At 44.5% G+C, this 14,962-nt stretch overlaps 1 protein-coding gene across 1 annotated transcript in view; it reads right to left on the bottom strand.

The window, feature by feature from the left end:
- Nucleotides 1-13,115: 13,115 nt before the first annotated feature.
- Nucleotides 13,116-14,962, bottom strand: part of GASK1A (golgi associated kinase 1A) — a 61,153-nt gene continuing 59,306 nt past the window's right edge. The window contains exon 7 of the transcript XR_006299541.1: nt 13,116-14,391. The gene's annotated coding sequence lies outside the window, so the exon portion shown is untranslated. The remainder of the gene's footprint in view (nt 14,392-14,962) is intronic.

The raw sequence follows: 14,962 nt of genomic DNA on the forward strand, positions 1-14,962 counted from the left end.
CTTATCTGTCAGACGTCAGTTTTACTGTGAGCAGTTTTGCCAAATAGCACACCTGACATTCCACCTTTGTCTGGCTTCCGTGGAAACAGCTAAGATCAACTGTGTCCTGAGAGAAGAGAACCTGTTGCAAGTGTGACTCCTGGGAGGGACAGAAAGGGGGTCCAGGAGGTAGAGTCCCAGGCTGTAGCTCAGTTCTCAGATTGTCACACCAAGCCGATCAGGAGTTCTGGAGCCAAAGTGAATTAGATGAGTAGCCTGGTCACTGGCTGAGGGCTGCTGTGGGAAGCATGGCCTCGGTGCCAGTTGGTGGTGGGTTCAGAGTAAGAGATCTAAAGTGGCACATTGTCACGGCCACCTGTGCCTCCCTGACATTCCTCTTACCCAGAGTATCTTTGTCCCTAACTATAGCCTCCATATGCCACCTTCTCCAGCCGCCACGTTCATCCACACAGAAAGATTCAGTTCATTTGGAAGTTTCACACACCGCCGGTGTGGAGGTAAAATGACCCAATTATTTGGAAACCATTTGGTGGGTTTTCACTAAAGCTGAACACATCGTTACCCTGTATCTTGGCAACTCCACTGCTAAGTATACCCAAGAGAAACAAGTACTTATGTCATCAGAAAGACATGTATAAAATCTTCACGGCTCTACACAGCCAGAAATTAAACCCAGAGTTTTATCAACAGGTAGATTCATGCCAAGGACACAGCAATTAAAAAAAAAAAAAAAGAAATTTGGGTATACGCAGCAGTGTTAATCTTACAGATACAATGTTGAGTGAAAGAATAAATGTACGATTCCATTTCCATGAAGTGCCAGAAGAAGAAGAAAAATCTATGGCAGCAGAAGTCAGAATCGCTACTGGGAAGGGTAAAGACAGATGGACACAAGGGAACTGGGGAGGCTGGGAATGTCGAGCTGGGCGGTGGTCACACAGCGATTATCCGTGTAAGCAGTCATCAGCTTATACTTGAGATTCGTGCACTTTATGTACTTTACATACATTATACCTTAACTAAAAAGAAACAAAACCTTGGCTCAAGGGGCAACTCTTCTGGAAAATTCAGTGTGTGTCTCCTCCAGCTCCTTGGTAATTAGGGCCTGCCGCATCCCCCAAACCCCAGCCGCGCCCCCGTCATGGCCTGATACTCTGCTCCTACCCGGGGTTGCCCACAGGCCAGCGGCTCTGTGTGGGTGTTTATGTGCGTGGATCATGATGTAGAAGAGGTGCCATGAATGGTTCACTGTTTCAGTGAAATGATGGATTTCTGCCTGTGTCCAAATGGCTTTTCACAAATTTATAACTCTGGTTTTTTTTCTCTTAACATTATAACATGAACACTTCACCATGTCACTGAAAGTTATTCTCTGAAAACAAGATTCTGGTTGGCTGTAGACCATTCCATTGGATGGACTCACAAAAAAATGGATACCCTTTCCCCAGATCACAGCATCTGTTACCTGGCACGAACCTGGACCTATGTGCCCAACAGCCCAGCCCAGGCCCTTCAACAGCACTGACTGTTTTTTCTTTTGCTTCTTTTTGTTTTTAACATATTTCTTTCATTGATGTTTAGTTAATTTACAGTGAAGTGCATAGATCTTTTTTTTTTTTAATATATGAAATTTATTGTCAAATTGGTTCCCATACAACACCCAGTGCTCATCCCAAAAGATGCCCTCTTCAATACCCATCACCCTCCCACCCCCCATCAGCCCTCAGTTTGTTCTCAGTTTTTAAGAGTCTCTTATGCTTTGGCTCTCTCCCACTCTAACCTCTTTTTTTTTTTCCTTCCCCTCCCCCATGGGTTTCTGTTAAGTTTCTCAGGATCCACATAAGAGTGAAACCATATGGTATCTATCTTTTTCTGTATGGCTTATTTCACTTAGCATCGCACTCTCCAGTTCCATCCACGTTGCTACAAAGGGCCTTATTTCATTCTTTCCCATTGCCACGTAGTTGAAGTGCAAAAATCTTCAGTGTAGAGTTCCGTGAGTTTCACTCATACATATTTCTTTGTACCCCCACGCCCTTGCAAGATGTAGATTATTTCCATCATCCCCATATTTGCAGTTAAAAATTTTTTTTAAATGTTTATTTTTGAGAGAGAGATTGAGAGAACCTGTGCAAGCTGCATAGGGGCAGAGAGGAGGACACAGAATCTGAAGCAGCCTCCATCCAGGCTCCAAGCTGTCAGCACAGAGCCCGACATGGGGCCCAAACTCACAAACCGCAAGATCATGACCTGAGCCAAAGTCGGATGCTTAACCGACTGAGCCACCCAGGTGCCCCATATTTGTGGTTTTTTTAAACGTTGGAGATTTAGTAGGCAAGAATTGCTTGTTAGTATATGGGAGTCATAAGAGCACATTTAACATTAAGGGTATTAACATTTTGTCATCACTGTTTGTTTTAAATTTGTGTCTTAACACGGCCCATCAAAGGATCAGGGGAAGGGAAGGGCAGCGTGAGAGCTGGGATCTGGGGTGCTCAGGAAGCCCCTCAGACAAGCCCTTCACAATAACCAGCGGCTCCCTCCGCACCCCGTGAGCCAGCTCTGAGGTCACCTTGCTGGCTGTGGGGGAGGGGGGGTGGCAGCAGGCCAGTGCGAGGCTGGGAGGGGAGCACACCCGGACACCTGATGCAAAGCAGACACCGGAGGGGTGCTCCTCAGCCCCTGACTGTCTAGTCTCTGGCCGCCCCTCTCGGCCACCCCCGTGTGGTCAGGCAGCCTAGGTTCGCCTGCCTCTGCCCCAGGCGTCTCCCAACAGCGCGTGTGGCCCCATGGAGGGTGTCTTCGTGAGGGCCTCCCCCTCCCAGGACAGGAGGGTAGCATCAGGCCTGCACATAGTCCTCTTCAGATGCGGCAGAGGGTGGAAGGAGGCAATGACACGCTGCTGTTCCTCCCGCGGGGGTGTGGCCCTGCTCTCCCTGTCCCCGGGTTGAAGATGGCCACAGCCTGACCAGGCCCTCCTGGTCAGCACCACGGGCAGAGACCAAGACCGCACCCACATGCGGAAAGGCCCTGTGACGTCTCCCTTCAGGAGCCATACTGGCTGTGGGACTCGAGGGCCTTTAAAAAAAGTTTTCCTGGGGGCGCCTGGGTGGCGCAGTCGGTTAAGCGGCCGACTTCAGCCAGGTCACGATCTCGCGGTCCGTGAGTTCGAGCCCCGCGTCGGGCTCTGGGCTGATGGCTCAGAGCCTGGAGCCTGCTTCGGATTCTGTGTCTCCCTCTCTCTCTGCCCCTCCCCCGTTCATGCTCTGTCTCTCTCTGTCGCAAAAATAAATAAACGTTGAAAAAAAAATTAAAAAAAAAAAAAAAAGTTTTCCTGTCTCACGTTCAGGTCCTTCATCCATTTTGATGAAAGTACATCATTACTTTTGTATATGGTGTAAGAATGAAATCCGGCCATTTGTAGCAACGTGGATGGAACTGGAGGGTATTATGTTAAGTGAAATAAGTCAGGCAGAGAAAGACAGATACCGTATGTTTTCACACATATGTGGATCCTGAGAAACTCAGCAGAAGACCAGCGGGGAGGAGAAGGCGGGGGGGGGGGGGGGGGGGGGGGAGGGGAGTTACAGAGAGGGAAGGAGGCAAACCACAAGAGACTCTTAAATTCTGAGAACTGAGGGTGGATGGGGGGTGGGGGAGAGGGGAAAGTGGGTGATGGGCATTGAGGAGGGCACCTGTTGGGATGAGCACTGGGTGTTGTATGGAAGCCAATTTGACAATAAATTATATTTAAAAAAAAAAAGAAAAAAGAAATAAATAAAGGAGTTTTCATTTCTCCTCCCAAAGGAAACCTCATGAAGCCACACAGCTAATCTAGAATTTGAGATAATTCTGTCTGACTTGGGGAATAAAAAGCACGAAAAGGGGCAGTTGCCTTCTGGGAGCTTACATCCTATGGAAATAACCTGTGCCAGGATGTTGCGCAATCAGACTTCATAGGTTCAGCTAGGTCAGCCTTTTTCTAGGATGGCTAAGGTGTAGCAAACAAAATACAAAATACTCCAACTTGAATTTCGTGGAACAAATATTTGGCAACGCTACCTTCTTCCAACTGATGGAAAGTGTGAGGCGGGGAAGGTTAATAATCCCTGTGCCCCTTGCTCCTGTTGTCCGAGTGGAAACCAGAGGCACTGGTGGGAGGGAAGCCTCACACATGCCTCGGCTCCAGTAAGAAGTAGGGACGAAGCCAAATGCCTGAAAAGATGCAGGGAAACTGGTTGTCTCGTGTGCATTGCTGATAGGAATGTAAAATGTAGTCTGGGAACAGCTTGGCGGTTTCTTAGGAAATTAAACATATCACCATGAAACTGCACTCGTGGGCATTTACCCCAGGGAAAAAATTCTGCATGAGAATGTTAGAGTAGCTTTAATTGTATTAGCCCCAAACTAGAAATGACCCAGCTGTCCTTCAGTGGGTGAGCTGTAAACAAACTGTGGTCCCTCTGCACCACGGGATACTAAATAATAAAAAGGAACAGTAATAAAAAAAGGGAACAGACTATTGATAAGAGCAACAATCTGCACGGATCTCAGGGGCTTTGGGCTGAGTGAAAAAAGCCAGTCTCCACAGTTTACATACTGTGTGATTCCATTTCGATACCATTCTCAAAATGACAAAAAAGGTAGAGATGGGGAACAGGTTTGTGGTTGCCGGGGGTTAGGGTGGGTGAGAATAAAAGGGGTGGGTGTGACTACCTAGGGGTAGCAGGAGGGAGACCTTTGTAGTGCTGGAACAGTTTCGTATGTCAATTGCCGTGGGACTTAAGGGACCTACACGTGACAAAGTGACATGGAACCATGCACATACAGTATGGCAGTGTTAAGTTCGTGGTTTTGGTATTGTACGATACTTAAGGAAGATGTAACCACTCGGGGAAACTGGATGAAGAATACACAGGACCTCCCCGTACTATCTTTGCAACCACTATGAATTTGTAATTATGTCAAAAGTTAAAAAAAAAAACAAATCCTTGGGAGGAGGAGAGGAGCAGGATCCAGGCTGGGCCTGGAGGAAGAGTTCAGGGAACTGCACAGCCTTGGAGGCTGCTGCTGGAGCTGTGAATTCAGGAGCCAGAAGCTGAGCTCCGGTCCGAGGCTCAGGATGCCACGGTCACTGTCGCAGCTGCTGCCACTGTCACAGCCACCTCATTCACCACAGAGCCGGTGACCGAAAATAGCCGAGAGGAGCAAGAAGACGTCCTCCACCTCACTCTCCAACCGTCCCATGAGTGCATCCAAATTGTGGCATCTAATTTGCATCCCGAGACCTGCTGGGCTGCAAGGGAGTCTGGGTAATAGCATATGCAGCCTGGGCAGCACAGGAAACCTTCCTAGGAGGGCGGGTTGGACGACCTGATCCAAATTACACATCCACCACTGTCACCCCCCAGGGCTAGATGTGTCTTTGTGTGGGGACAGAGCTTCAATGTGTGCAGGGCAAAGAAAGAATGTATCTATTCCTTCCCACCACAAAAGTCAGCAAGATGCCTGGTGTGAGTGTGTGTGTTTTAAATGTTCACTAGAATGAGGCAATCAAATAAATGTACAAGAAGCATTCACCATTGGATTTGCCTTTATGCACTAGCCTCCCTGGTTACGCCCTGTGTCAGTCACGTGGACATGTGGAGGTGAGGCCCTTGTTCCTTGGTGTTATGCGGGGTCTGTGGTATAAATGATCCTCCAGAAAATGATGCTGGGGAGACACACACAAGAAACTTTAAAAATCATATCTTGGGGAGGAGCCACGATGGTGGAACAGCATGGAAGTTTTTTGTGTCTCCTGTCCATGAAATACAGCCAGACCAACACTAAACCATCCTACACACCTAGAAAACTGATTGGGGGATTAACACAACAATCCGCACAACCTGAACCACAGAATTCATGTACGCGGCACGGAGAAGCGAACTTGGGGAGCGAGAAGGTGCAGGGAGGGAGGTGCTTTTGTGAGCCAAGAGAGGACGGAGACTGGGGCGGGGGGGGGGGGGTGGGGGAGAGAATACAGGAAAAGCACCCCTCCCCAAAAGCAGCTGGAGAGAAAGTGGAAAATTGGAAACAGCCGCAGGGACTAAACTAAAAAGGGAGAAAGGAGAGAGGGTTTAAATTCCATTAAGACTGTAAACAAGGGGAGCGCAAAGGCTGCAACTCCGCGGCTCCATACCTGGCGGTGCTCTGGTGGGAAGGGCGAATCCCCAGGAGCAGAGTGGGGTCCGGGAGGTTCTCGGGCCACACGGGGAAAAGCGGTTTCACTGCTGGAAGGACATTTGGTAGAGACTGTTGAAGCCACCTGGTCCCGGCAGACCCCGGAAGGCGGCCACATTCGCTGGTGCTGGAACAAGGTCCTTAAGGGTGAAGCCTGCTGCCGGATGTGTGTTGTGATTTTCCATAATCCCGAAACCCTGCTGCTACACCGTCTCGCGAACTTTTTCTGGGGCGGGCGGCACCTGGCCGCAGTCTCAGGGCACCGGCAGCAGCAGGGCCCAGCAAGCGTTCCTGGCTGCGGCCGACATTCGGCCCTTGCTCATTCGGCCACTGCTCGGTGAGACCCTCCCGCAGAGGGGCGGAACAGGTCAAAGCCACAGTCCTTCGGAAGTAAAGGGCCGGGGGAAACAGCCGCATCTGAGACAAAACTCGGCAGAGAGGTACTGCCTGGGGCCTGGTCACGGAGAGTGAAAGAGCGGGGAGTGGACGAAAGCTGAAGACAGAGGACGGGTGCGTGATTGCTGACCCAGGAGAACAGCCTGGGTGGCTGGGTGACGCCATTTTAACCGCTCCAGCGGATGCGCATGCGCACCTACGAGCACCACACGCTCCGCCCCAGTAGGCCAGCAGCGCCATCTAGTGGAGAGCGGAGCTGTTACACTGAGCCCCGCCCAACTGCGCCAACCTCGCTCTTCAACGCAAGTCTCACCACCTGCTTAATTTATGGACTCTAAAGCACTACATAGACTGACTTCTAGGGGAAAACGAAGCAATTTCAGTCCTACTTCAATCTGTTAGCAGGTCCATCTATTCAATTTTCTTTCTTTCTTTTTTTTTCTTTTACATTTCTTTATCTTGAATACAGAAAGAGAAAAACTCATTTTTATTTTCAATTTTCATTAAAAATATTTTTCTTTAATTTTTATCACTATATTTTTTACTTTTGTGTAAATTTTTTCAAATTCTATTTTACTTCCATCACTTTATTTTAGTCTACTTAAGTGTATTCACCTTTTCAAATTTTCAAATGATTTCCTTTTTCTTTCTTTCTTTTTCTTTTTTTCCCTTTTTCATTTCTTTTCTTTTTCTTGAATGAGAGAGAAAAACTTCATTTTTACTTTCAATTTCTATTAAAAGTATTTTGCTTTAATTTTTTTACTATATTTTTTGCTTTTATGTAACTTTTTTCAAATTCTATTTACTTCCATCGTTTTATTTTAGTCTACAGTGTATTCACTTTTTCAGATTTTTAAACGATTTCCTTTTCTTTTTCTTTCTTTTTTAATCTTTTTTTTTCTGTTTCTTGTTTCTTTTTCTTGAATACAGAAAAAGAAAAGATTCATATTTATTTTTAATTTTTATTACTTTTCTTTAATTTTTTCTACTTCATTCTTTACTTTTGTGTATATTTTTTCAAATTCTATTTTACTCCCATCATCTCATTGTAGTCTACTTCAGTGTATTCATTTTTTCAAATTCTCAAACGATTTCTTTTTTTTTCTCCCCCCCCCCTTTTTTCCCTCTAATCTGTCAAACCACTTTCAACACCCAGACAAAACACACCTAGAATCTAGCATCATTTATTTGGTTTGTGTGTGTGTGTGTTTTTAATTTTTTAATTTTAACATTTTTTTAATTTTAATATTTTTTATTTTAATTTTTCTACCTCATTAATTCCTTTTCTCCCTTCAAAATGACAAAATGAAGGAATTCACCCCAAAAGAAAGAGCATGAAGAAAGGACAGACAGGGATTTAACCAACACAGATACAAGCAAGATGTCTGAACCACAATTTAGAATCACAATAATAACAATACTAGCTGGAGTCGAAAATAGATTAGAATCCCTTTCTGCAGAGATAAAAGAAGTAAAAATTAGTCAGAATGAAATTAAAAATGCTATAACTGAGCTGCAATCACAGAAGGATGCCGTGGTGGCAAGGATGGATGAGGCAGAACAGAGAATCAGTGATGTGGAGGACAAACTTATAGAGAATAATGAACCAGAAAAAAAGAGAGAGATTAAGGCAAAAGAGCACGATTTAAGAATTAGAGAACTCAGTGGCTCATTAAAAAGGAACAATATCAGAATCATAGGGGTCCCAGAAAAGGAAGAGAGAGATATAGGGGTAGAAGGGTTACATGAGCAAATCATAGCAGAAAACTTTCCTAACCTGGGGAAAGACACAGACATCAAGATCCAGGAAGCACGGAGGACTCCCATTAGATGCAACAAAAACCGACCATCAGCAAGGCATATCATAGTCAAATTCACAAAATACTCAGGCAAGGGGAGAATCATGAAAGCAGCAAGGGAAAAAAAAAGTCCCTAACCTACAAGGGAAGACAGATCAGGTTTGCAGCAGACCTATCCACAGAAATTGGCAGGCCAGAAAGGAGTGGCAAGATATAATCAGTGTGCTGAATCAGAAAAATATGCAGGCAAGAATTCTTATCCAGAAAGGCTGTCATTCAAAATAGAAGGAGAGATAAAAAGTTTCCCAGACAAACAAAAATTAAAGGAGTTTGTGAACACTAAACCAGCCCTGCAAGAAATTTTAAGGGGGACTTTCTGAGGGGAGAAAAGATGAAAAAGTATGTATATAGAGAGAGAAATAAATAAATAAATACCAAAAGCAACAAAGATTAGAAAGGACCAGGGAACATCACCAGAAACTCCAACTCTGCAAACATCATAATGGCAATAAATTCATATCTTTCAGTAGTCACTCTAAACGTCAATGAACTCAATGCTCTAATCAAAGGACATAGGGTAACAGAATGGATAAGAAAACAAGATCCATCTATATGCTGTTTACAAGAGACCCACTTTAGACCTAAAGACACCTTCAGATTGAAAATAAGGGGATGGGGAACCATCTGTCATGCTAATGGTCAAGAAAGAAAGCCGGAGTAGCCATACTTATATCAGACAATCTAGACTTTAAAATAAAGACTGTATCAAGAAATGCAGAAGGGCATTATTTCACAATCAAGGGGTCTATCCACCAAGAAGACCCAACAATTGTACACATTTATGTGCCAAATGTGGAAGCACCCATATATATAAATCAGTTAATCACAAACATAAAGAAACTCATCGATAGTAATACCATAATAGTAGGAGACTTCAACACCCCACTCACAGCAATGGACAGCTTGTCTAATAAAAAAAATCAACAAGGAAACAATGGCTTTGAATGACACACTGGACCAGATGGACTTAACAGATATATTCAGAACATTTCATCCTAAAGCAGCAGAATAAATCTCCAGTGCACATGGAACGTTCTCCAGAATAGACCATATACTGGGACACAAATCAGCCCTAAGTAAGTACAGAAACGAGATCATACCGTACATATTTTCAGACGACAATGCTATGAAACTCAAAATCAACTGCAAGAAAAAATTTGGAAAAGTAACAAATACTTGGAGACTGAAGAACATCCTACTAAAGAATGAATGGGCTAACCAAGAAGTTAAAGAGGAAATTAAAAAGTATATGGAAGTCAATGAAAATGATAACACCACAACCCAAAACCTCTGGGACGCAGCAAAGGCAGTCATAAGAGGAAACTATATAGCAATCCAAGCCTTCCTAAAGAAGGAAGAAAGATCTCAGATACACAACCTAACCTTATGCCTTAAGGAGCTGGAAAAAGAACAGCAAACAAAACCCAAAGCCAGCAGAAGACAGGAAATAACAAAGATAGAGCAGAAATTAATGCTATTGAAACCAAAAAAAACAGTAGAACAGATCAATGAAACCAGAAGCTGGTTCTTTGAAAGAATTAACAAAATTGATAAACCACTAGTCAGTTTGATCAAAAAGAAAAAGGAAGGGACCCAAACAAATAAAATCAAGAATGAAAGAGGAGAGATCACAACCAACACAGCAGAAATAAAAACAATAATAAGAGAATATTATGAGCAATTATATGCCAATAAAATGGGCAATCTGGAAGCAATGGCCAAATTCCTAGAAACATATACACTACCAAAACTGAAACAGGAAGAAATAGAAAATTTGAACAGACCCATAACCAGTAAGGAAATCAAATCAGTAATCAAAAATCTGCCCAAAAACAAGAGTCCAGGGCCAGATGGCTTTCCAGGGGAATTCTACCAAACATTTAAGGAAGCGTTAACACCTATTCTCTTGAAGTGTTCCAAAAAATAGAAATGGAAGGAACACTTCCAAACTCTTTCTATGAAGCCAGCATTACCTTGATTCCAAAACCAGAGACCCCACTAAAAAGGAGAACTGTAGACCAATTTCCCTGATGAACATGGATGCAAAAATCCTCAACAAGTTATTAGCCAACCGGATCCAACAATACATTAAAAAAATTATTCATCACGACCAAGTGGGATTTATACCTGGGATGCAGGGCTGGTTCAATATCTGCAAAATAATTAACGTGATTCATCACATCAATAAAAGAAACGACAAGAACCATATGATCCTCTCAATAGATGCAGAGAAAGCATTTGACAAAATACAGCATCCTTTCTTGATAAAACCCCCAAGAAAGTAGGGATAGAAGAAGCATACCTCGAGATCATAAATGCCATATATGAATGACCCAACGCTAATATCATTCCTCAATGGGAAAAACTGAGAGCTTTCCCCCTGAGGTCAGGAACAAGACAGGGATGTCCACTCTCGCCACTGTTATTCAACATAGTATTGAAGTATTAGCCTCTGCAATCAGACAACACAAAGAAATAAAAGGCCAGGAGGAGGTCAAACTTCTACTCTTCGCAGATGACATGATACTCTATATGGAAAACCCAAAAGATCCCACCAAAAAACTGCTAGAATTGATTCATGAATTCAGCAAAGTTACAGGATATAAAATCAATATACAGAAATTGGTTGCATTCCTATACACCAACAATGAAGCGACAGAGAAATCAGGGAATCGATCCCATTTATAATTGCACCCAAAACCATAAAATACCTAGGAATAAATCTAACCAAAGAGGTGAAATATCTATACATGGAAAACTATAGGAAGCTTATGAAAGAAATTGAAGAATACACCAAAAGATGGAAAAAGATTCCATGCTCCTGCATAGGAAGAACAAATATTGTTAAAAATGTCGGTACTACCCAAAGCAATCTACATATTCAATGCAATCCCTATCAAAATAACGCCAGCATTCTTCACAGAGCTAGAACAAATAATCCTAAAATTTTTATGGAACCAGAAAAGACCCCGAATAGCCAAAGTGATCTTGAAAAAGAAAACCAAAGCTAGAGGCATCACAATCCCAGACTTCAAACTATACTACAAAGCTGTAATCATCAAGACAGTATGGCACTGGCACAAGAACAGACACTCAGATCAATGGAACGGAATAGAGAACCCAGAAATGGACCCACAAACGTATGGCCAACTAATCTTTGACAAAGCAGGAAAGAATACCCAATGGAATAAAGACAGTCTCTTCAGCAAGGGGTGCTGGGAAAACTGGACAGCGATACGCAGAGGAATGAACCTGGATCACTTTCTTACACCATACACAAAAATAAACTCAAAATGGATGAAAGACCTCTATGTAAGACAGGAAGCCATCAAAATCCTCAAGGAGAAAGCAGGCAAAAACCTCTTTGACGTTGGCCGCAGCAACTTCTTACTCAACACATCTCCGGAGGCAAGGGAAACAAAAGCAACAATGAACTACTGGGACCTCATCAAAATAAAAATCTTCTGCACAGCAAAGGAAACAATCAGCAAAACTAAAAGGCAACCGATGGAATGGGAGAAGATATTTGCAAATGACATATAAGATAAAGCATTAGTATCCAAAATTTACAAAGAACTTATCAAACTCAACACCCAAAAAACAAATAATCCAGTGGAGAAATGGGCAAAAGACATGAATAGAACTTCTCCAAAGAAGACATCCAGATGGCCAACCGACACATGAAAAAATGCTCACCATCTCTCATCATCAGGGAAATATAAATCAAAACCACAATGAGATACCACCTCACACCTGTCAGAATGGCTCACATGAACAACTCAGGCAACAACAGATGTTGGCGAGGATGTGGAGAAAGAGGGTCTCTTTTGCATTGTTGGTGGCAATGCAAGCTGGTGCAGCCACTCTGGAAAACAGTATGGAGGTTCCTAAAAAAACTAAAAATAGAAGTACCCTACGACCCAGCAATTGCACTATTAGGCATTTATCCAAGGGATACAAGTGTGCTGTTTCGAAGGGACACATGCACCCCCATGTTTATAGCAGCACTATCAACAATAGCCAAAGTATGAAAAGAGCCCAAATTTCCATCGATGGATGAATGGATAAAGAAAATGTGGTATATGTATATATATACAATGGAGTATTACTTGGCAATCAAAAAGAATGAAATCTTGCCATTTGCAACTACGTGGATGGAACTGGAGGGGATTATGCTAAGTGAAATTAGTCAGTCAGAGAAAGAAAAAAATCATATAACTTCACTCATATGAGGACTTTAAGAGATAAAACAGATGAACATAAGGGAAGGGAAACAAAAATAATATAAACACAGGGAGTGGGACAAAACAGAAGAGACTGATAAATATGGAGAACAAACTGAAGGTTATGGGAGGGGTTGTGGGAGGGGGGATGGGATAAATGGGTAAGGGGCTTTAAGGAATCTACTCCTGAAATCATTGTTGCAGTATATGCTAATTAATTTGGATATAAATTAAAAAAAATTTTTAAATAAAATTTAAAAAAATCCATATTCTTGGGGTGCCTGGGGGGCTCAGTTGGTTGAGCCTCCAACTTCGGCTCAGGTCACGATCTCACAGTTTGTGAGTTCGAGCCCCGCGTCAGGCTCTGGGCTGACAGCTCAGAGCCTGGAGCCTGCTTCAGATTCTGTGTCTCCCCCCCTCTCTCTGCCCCTTCTCTGCTCACACTCTGTCTCTCTCTCTCTCTCAAAAATAAACATTAAAAAAATTGTTTTAAATCCATATTCTTGCATCCATCAGCGTGAAGGGACTTCACTTATCTTGTCTCCTGTGCCTCCCTCCATGAAGTGACTTCTCTCATCAGTTGGACAATACCAGATGTTGCACGGGTTACTCTACCTTTGGCCCCTATACCCACATGCCCTAGCAGGCCCCACTCCCCAAATAAGCATCCCCTGAGCAGTGCTAACCAGAGCCACAGGTGGGCCCGGAGGTGGGCCAGGGAGGACAGGAGGGCCCGTGAAGCAAAGAGGAGGTGGTGAGGGGCAGGAGGGGAAGAACTCTTTCAGGGTGATGATAAGTAATCCATCCTCCCCACTGGAGAGGCCTTGGGGCAGGGTAGGGGCAGGTTCCAGGGGACGAAATGCCAGGGTCCCTGGAAAGGCAGATTGGAGAGGAAGCCTGGAGCAGAAGAGGAGAGGAAGCCTGGAGAGGAAGCTCCTGACCCTCAGGTGGCCCAGGAGTGGGGACTGCGGGAAGTGTCTTGTCTGAGCTGGTGGGTGAGCCTCTGGGGTTCAGTGGGGACCGCCCACTCCTCTGAAAGCCCTGATCCACGGGAAGCCCGGCTCGCGGCGTTCACAGAGATCTCGCCTCCCACATCTCCTTGTGCTGCACCCCCGCCGACTCAGCTCTGACCCCCTCTTGCCCACAGCACTGCCCTCACACTTCCTGTATCCCCAGTGACAGGGACCTTGCTTACCGACAGAAAGCCAGGACACCCGCTCTGATGGCCAAATGGCATACATGCGGCCACCACAATGCAGCACACACACTGATTCCTTCCAAATTCTATATTCTGTGTGGGAAATCTCACTAAGATTTCTTGAATGAGTGAATGAATGACAGTAGGAAGGAAGGAGGGATGCTATAGTGGTGGGGGCAGGGGTTCTGGAGTTAAATGAGGCTGGGTTCAAATCCCAGCCTACTAGTTACCTGCTCTGTGACCTTGGGCAAGTGACTCAATGTCTCTGAGCCTCAGTCTTCTGTTCTGTCAAATGGGAGCAATAATGCCTACCTTATGGAGTTATTTCGAGGTTTTGCGACGAGGAACACGGTACAGCTCCTTTGCACAGTGCAGACCACCATCCGTATTCACTTCATGCCAGGTAGCGCTCCCCAGGTTCATGGGCAGACTCTGCCACCTCCATCTGTCTGGCCACGGGCAATGTACTCCCTCCCCAGCTGAGGCTCTTGATCTGTAGAGCGAGGATCATACAGCTGGGAGTGTAAGGCATTCATGAAATCCTCTGTATAAAGCCCCTTAGCACCATGCCTTGTGGGTAACAAATTAGTTACTACAGGTCTGGAATCCCATAACCAAACCCTGGAGGTCAGATGTCATTCAGAATCCTGAATTTTTCAGATATAGAAACGTTAATATGTTGCCTGTACTGTGTATTATGCAATATTCTCCGCAGGGTCTGAGGTTACACCCAATAACAACACACTGGTATTTCTGCAAGGCAACACAATGTACGAATATCCACGCTGACTGGGACAGGAGTTCTGGCACCGAACGTATGAAAAGGCTTTTGATTTTCAGAGCTGGGGGATGGTTGGCATTGCATCTAGAGAGCCGTGAACCTGTTATTGTCACCAGCCTCTCCATCGTTTTCCTTGAAACAGACCCTTTAGGATGAAGTACAAAGAAACAGTCGGGCCTGGGGTGAGGCCAGTCAGGCAGCATGGTGGCCGGCGATTGTGGTGGCCTCACCAGACCCTTCGGCTGTCCTCGAAGCCTCTTAAGGTTGATGGGAAGGTCCTAAT

Source organism: Prionailurus bengalensis, chromosome C2 (assembly GCF_016509475.1).
Source record: "Prionailurus bengalensis isolate Pbe53 chromosome C2, Fcat_Pben_1.1_paternal_pri, whole genome shotgun sequence".
In the NCBI taxonomy this organism is placed as follows: Eukaryota; Metazoa; Chordata; class Mammalia; order Carnivora; family Felidae; genus Prionailurus; species Prionailurus bengalensis.